This window comes from Camellia sinensis, chromosome 6 (genome assembly GCF_055761805.1).
Source record: "Camellia sinensis isolate YWXY chromosome 6, ASM5576180v1, whole genome shotgun sequence".
In the NCBI taxonomy this organism is placed as follows: Eukaryota; Viridiplantae; Streptophyta; class Magnoliopsida; order Ericales; family Theaceae; genus Camellia; species Camellia sinensis.
This window is the reverse complement of record NC_138966.1, coordinates 80,406,466-80,412,837: the sequence shown is the minus strand read 5'-3', so window position 1 is coordinate 80,412,837 and position 6,372 is coordinate 80,406,466. Positions and strand designations below refer to the sequence as shown.

Here is a 6,372-nt window from a genome sequence, read left to right as displayed (position 1 = left end):
TTTCCGGGGTCTACGTACCAGAACCATGGGCGTAATGGAGTCCGAACAAAGGACCCGATCCCGAGGACGGTGAGTGGAGATAAATTCACTCTTCGGTTAAACTAGCCTATACCCGGGTCGAGGTGGCACGACCCCGGGGGGTCCATGAGACTCGGCAATATTTTGCGGCAGGACGTCCTCTGGGACTACCCTTGACCCTTTGGGATGATTGGGGATCATTGGTTAGGTGTGGCTAAGAAGAAGGGTTCGCCGAGGGATTGATCTCCTCTTCGGGGTTTTCTCATCCTCGGAGAAGTCACCTCCTCGGAGAAGTCACCTCCTCGGAGAGGTCACCTCCTCGGACAAGGTGGTTAGAGAGAATATCCCCCATGTGCCTTGCACATGGGCTCCATCCTACATCATGAGGTGCCTATAAATAGCACCCACCCATAGCTTTACAAGGGATGGATTTTGGAGATTTTTAACTCTTGGGAAGGAACTAATTTCCCTTCTCCATTATCAACCTTGAGAGTGAAAGTGGGAGATCCCTGGGAGAGCCTTGCCATTATTCTCTCTCTAGCCATTTTGCCTTCTTCTTCACCCAATCTCTTATCTCCATCATCTCCTTTGTTGTTGTGTTCCTAAGTTGAGGTTATTGAAGAATCTAAGCCTCTCATCATATTCTAGAGAATTCGAAATTGTTCTTCAAGGATCTTCGAACATCTTCGAATTTTCCAACTCCTTTCTTCAACCCTCTCCTACAGGGTCTTTCAAGTATGATGTCGGAACCACAAACATCATTTTTATAATTTTGTAGGTTTCACTGCAAGTCTATTATTAATGCAAATATACATAAGCTGCTAAATAAAATACGATACATAAATATAATTAATGTAATATTATTGATGTACAACACTAAAATTTAACGTGGTACAATTTAAAAAGTGCTTTCTCAACTTTATACTTTTGAAGGAGTCAAATTTTAAAAATAAAATTCTAAAAGTAGTTCTATAGTTAAATACTGCCCAAAACTAATTATTGGACACTTCTGTAAGCTCATGGTCATGTTTTTCACTTTCCTTCACATAACTAATATAGTGATGCTGCCACTACAAAAAAATTGACTTTTTGCGACGGTAAAATACCGTCGCTAATACTCCTAATGCCGTCGCTAATACTTTTTGCGACGGTAAAATGACTTTTGCGACGGCAAGAGGGGGGTCGCAACTGCAGGGGTTGCAAAAGAGTTTTTGCGACGGTAAGTGCCGTCGCTAATGTTTTGCGACGGCATTTTTTACCTTTTTGCGACGGCACCGTGCAGTCGCTAATAACGTTTGAAATTTCTTGACTTTTTTGCGACGACCTTATTTTACCGTCGCTAAAAATGTTATTTGAGACGACAAAAAATACCGTCGCTAATAGTCTTTTTCTTTAAAAAAAACACTGTTTTTGCGACGGTGTGGTGCCGTCGCAAAAAGTATAAAAAATATGAAATTTTCTATTTTTTGCGACAGTATAATGCCGTCGCAAAAAATATTAAAAAATAATAAAATTTTTATTTTAAATAATAAAATTTCTATTTTTTGCCACAGTATAATGTCGTCGCAAAACTAAAACCTATAACAAAATTAATAAAAATATTAAAAATTTCTATTTTTTCCGACGGTGGTGCCGTCTCTCACTCTCTAAGAGCTGATTATTTACATTCCATTCACAAAAACATCATAACAGAAAATAAAAATAAAAATTGATCAAACCATCAAATTCAATATTTTACAAAGAATAATTAAACTGTACATGTTCATAAAAGCATATTTAAATTATAAAATTCACCCAAATCCTAAAAAAAATAAAATAATAAAATAAAATCTAAAATTCACCAATCAGCACATTGGATATTTAAATGCTCTTACAAAAAATAAAAAAATAAAAAATTTCCAACAAGATCTCAATTTTGAGCCTATTTCAAAAATCAAGCTGCAAATTCCTACTTCTAGAATCAGATCTTCCCCTCGGCAAAATTTATCCTTTTGACCTATAAATAAATAGATAACAGTTGCAAATTATAATCTTTTGGAGAAACCAACCATTTAAACACCAGTAATGAAGACAATGAAAACTGTGGAAAGAACACTTACGTTGTCATCAGGAACAACTGCATATCTCTCAGAGTAAACTTTAATCGGGTCTACTGGTTTTTCTGTGACATCACTATCTCCTGAACATCACAAAGAACAAACCAAAGTTAACACCAATATTTCACTATCACATCATCATCAATTATTATCATTCAATTATAGATTAAGGTATACTTAGTTTCATGTATCATTCAGCTCCAAGGCACTAAACTAACAATGTGATCTCATCAAATATATGCTATATGTTGTAAATTCATGCATGAGCAACGATAATATAAATTTTGCACATGAAAGGAAAAATAATAATACAATCACCTAGGTTTGCCTAGGGTCTTGGGTGCTCTACTGAATTTTCTACAATATCCCCCACCAACATTGGGGCTTTGCACTCCAGCAAAATCCGTAGGTAAGGCTACACATACACCTAGACCCGATCCATACCACAGAGCATCATTGACGATCCTTGCATAAAGAAAGATTTAATACCTTGCACATTGCCTATTAGTCTGTTGGCCTAGAGAGATAGAGCACATTGGTGGATCTTCATATAATAAGAAGGTAAAGACTGATTATAACATGGGAAAAATCAGCTCATTTAAGAACCTAAACTTAAAACTTCCTTACCTTCAATAAATCTCATGGCACAACCAGTAAATGATGTATATGCACATATTTATAGGTAACAAAACTTAGTGATTCAATCACCTAGAAAGCCAAAAGTGGACTACAGGGAAAAGGAAATAAATAATAAAAACCTCACTATTTAAAGAGTAAAGAATTAACCAGAATTAATATATATATATATATATTGGGGCAAATTCGACATTAAAACCGTGCACACTGACCAAGCCAGCCAAATTTTCAGACTACCCTAAAAATTATGAAATATCAAAAGTAACTGAAACAAAAGTATCCTTTTCATGAATAACACCACTAATAACTTTGAGCCATACACATGAGTATGAATTACGTACGATTCATGCAAAGCTTCATTACCTATGATTCATGCAAATCTTCATATGATAATAAGATCCATAGAATTTTTAATTTTTTTATAAAATTTTTAGGGACAAAAATAAACATGATGTTGATGCTGTCTTTAGGCCATGTTCACAAGTCCAAACCGAGTAGCAGCATACATCATCAATCATTAGGTAGCGTCAAAATAACTATATAATATTGTTTATGTAATGTTTTGAGCAAATAAAGAGCCGCAAAATAAGTTAGGCGAGTAGTTCGTTATTTCTCACCAATTTAATAAAAATGAATAAACATTGTACTATCCCGTAAAATTTTTCACTATGCTTATGTTTGGAAAAAGTAAAGGACAATAGAAAAATATATATTTTATTTCCATTTGTCTCACTTTTTTCATAATCTAAACACAATTTACGTGATTAATTAAAAACATCAATTTACGTTATTTCTCACACTTTACTACTTTAACAAAGTGTGACATATTGCTAAATAATTTATGTGAGTGCTTCAATTCAAAGATTGTGCACGCAATAGGTCAACCAATATTGATCATGTTGGAAAGGATTAGGGTGTATTTGATGGAGAGGATGAGGAGTAAAAGAGAATTGGCTAAAAAGTGGTATGATGATATGGGTTCTAAATTTCACAAAATCATAGAAGGATAAGAATTAAGCTAACAAATATATTGCTTCTTTAGCTGGAAATAGGATTTTCAAAGTTTAGGGAATGGCTGGGGATAAATTTGTTGTTGACTTGGATGCTAAGACTTGTTTCATGCAGGAGATGGGATTTAACAGGTATCCCATGTCCACATGCAATCTGTGTCATGTGGTGTTGCTATGAGGAACCCCGAAAAGTATGTCCATGACTGCCATAGAAAGGATGCCTATTTGAGGGCATATAACCATATAACTTATCCAATGAATGGACAAGAGTTGTGGGTGAAAACAGGGAATAAACCAATACTGCTTCCTGTATACTCTAAGATGCCTGGAAGGCCAAGGAAGATGAGGATAAGGGAACCAGATGAGCTGCCTAAGAGTCCCACCAAGCTAAGGAAGTATCAAACTTCAGTGAAATGTAGACAATGTGAGCTGCCTAAGAGTCCCACCATGGTACTTAATTGTTTCAATTCAATTTATGTACTTATTGTTTCAATTCAATTCAATTTACATCTGCAAATTATGTATTTTACATAATCAGCAAACCAATAACCAACAATGGAAAAGGGGAAAGGCCACACAGCAGCAGTACCAATAGAGCCAACACAGCTCTGTCACTACCTAGCCACCATCACCACAGCTCAGAACACCAGCAACTAAATGTGTAAAGGGTCCAATTGCAGCATCAAATGCCAGGCCAATAGCTCAAGGTGTAAAGGGTCCAAATGCAACAGGTGTTAGGGGTCCAGTTGCAGCAGGTTTTAGAGGTCCAACTCAAGGGTGTTAGGCCATCAGTTGATCTCTAATTGATGCTTTTATGACATGTAATGGATTGATGAATAGATCATAACAGTTAGTTCTTTTAGTTGTTTGTCTCCATGTCCATTAATTTAACTTTACATGCAACACATACATGGACTTCACATAGATCTTAACAGTAGGTTTGAGGAAGGTAGGTATTTCATTATTTATCATGTGAATACAATGGATAGCAAAACCAATAATTCAATAACAATGGAGCCTAATAAATGAGCAACATAACAAAATTCAATTTCGATATTTTAATACACACAATCTGCTTTCCTTCCTTCCCTCTTTCCCTTCCTCATCCTTACCTAGCAAGAACTCCCCCAAATAGAAAAAACTTTTTTTTTAAAAAAAAAATTCACCAAAAAAAAAAAAAAAAAGACTACAAACAACAATCAAGCAATTTCAAACAGATTTCAAGCAATATCAAACAAATTTCAAGCAATCTCAACTAATCTCAAGCAATTTAATGCAAATTTGAAGCATTTCTCCATCATCAGAAAGACAATTTCAGAAAAATAAATACCTAGATTTCAATCAGACGATTTCAGCAATCTCAAGCTTCGTCTTGTTCACGTGCTAGCTTCATCTTAGGGTTTGTGTGTGGGGTTTCGGACCTCTGTCGAACCAGTATCATACTCTAGGGTGGTCTAGTGAGAGCAAATCATCAAGCAAGAATGGGCCGGCCAGTCACCAGCGAATCGACATAGCAAGACGTGGTCGACTTAGATTCAGTCATGTGGTGAATCTATGGAATCCAGACCTGAAAATGCCATTGTCGACCATCGCGAAGTTCAGAGGAGGAATATAAAACCCGTCGTCGTCGGTGGGGTCGAAGTCGTCGAGGCTCGGCGGCGAGAGCTTCGTGAGAGGGTTGAGTTGTGGTGGTTCTACGACGGCGACTTCGATGGTTTTGCACATATCGCCGCCGCCGCCTTGGAGGAGAGGAAGGCGAAACCCTAGATGGAGAGAGAGAGAGAGAGAGCGAGCAGGAGGAGAGGGACGGCTCTGTTGTGTTTGGGTTGTGTTTGTGTTTGTTCTCAAACAAAACCCTACACAAGCCCAAAAATGTTATAGTTAATGAATTTTTTATTAAAATAAAAAATTATTAAAATAATTTTTATAGTTGATAAATTTTTTTTTTCATTTGGTAAAGTTAAAAATTTATTTGTTTTATATTTATTTTATATTTATTTTAATGAATAAAAAATAATTATTATTTTTTTATTTGGTAAAAATATGAATAATATTTTCCATTAAAATAAAGTTAATTTTTGTGATCAATGAAAAAGAGAGAAGATAGATGAGAGAAGAGATAAATGAATGAGAGACACAGAGAGAGAGAGAGAGAGTCAAATAGACAGAGAGAGAGAAGAGTGATGAATAAGAGAGAGAAAGAAAAGAGAGAGAAGAAGATGAAAAAATGGGTGAAAAGATATAGACAAAGAGAGAGACAGAGAGAGAGAAGGAGCTCGATAAATAGAGAAGATGAGAGTAATAAAGTGAGTAAGGCGAACATAGTGGGGGAGAGATAGACAAATAGACAAGTAGACAGAGAGAGAGAGAAAGAGAAGAGTGATGAGTGAGAGAGAGACAGTGAAAGAGAGAGATAGACAGAAAAAGAGATAGGGAGAGAGATGGAGAGAGGGAGAGATAGAAAAAAAGAGAGAAACAAGAGATGAACGAGAGATAGACAAAAAAAAAGAGAGAAATAGAGCGAAAAGAGATGAGCGAGAGAGAGAGACACAGAAAAACAGAGAGACATAGAGAGAAGAGAAATGAGCGACAGAGAGAGAAGATTTTTTTTT

At 36.0% G+C, this 6,372-nt stretch overlaps 1 long non-coding RNA gene across 1 annotated transcript; it reads right to left on the bottom strand.

Moving 5' to 3' along the window:
- Positions 1 to 1,704: 1,704 nt before the first annotated feature.
- On the bottom strand, positions 1,705 to 5,629 carry LOC145792725 (uncharacterized). Its single transcript, XR_014332509.1, has 3 exons — positions 5,091 to 5,629; positions 2,118 to 2,197; positions 1,705 to 2,014 (listed from the first exon to the last, which is right to left on the bottom strand). It is a non-coding gene; the product is annotated as an uncharacterized LOC145792725 (long non-coding RNA).
- Positions 5,630 to 6,372: the final 743 nt, after the last annotated feature.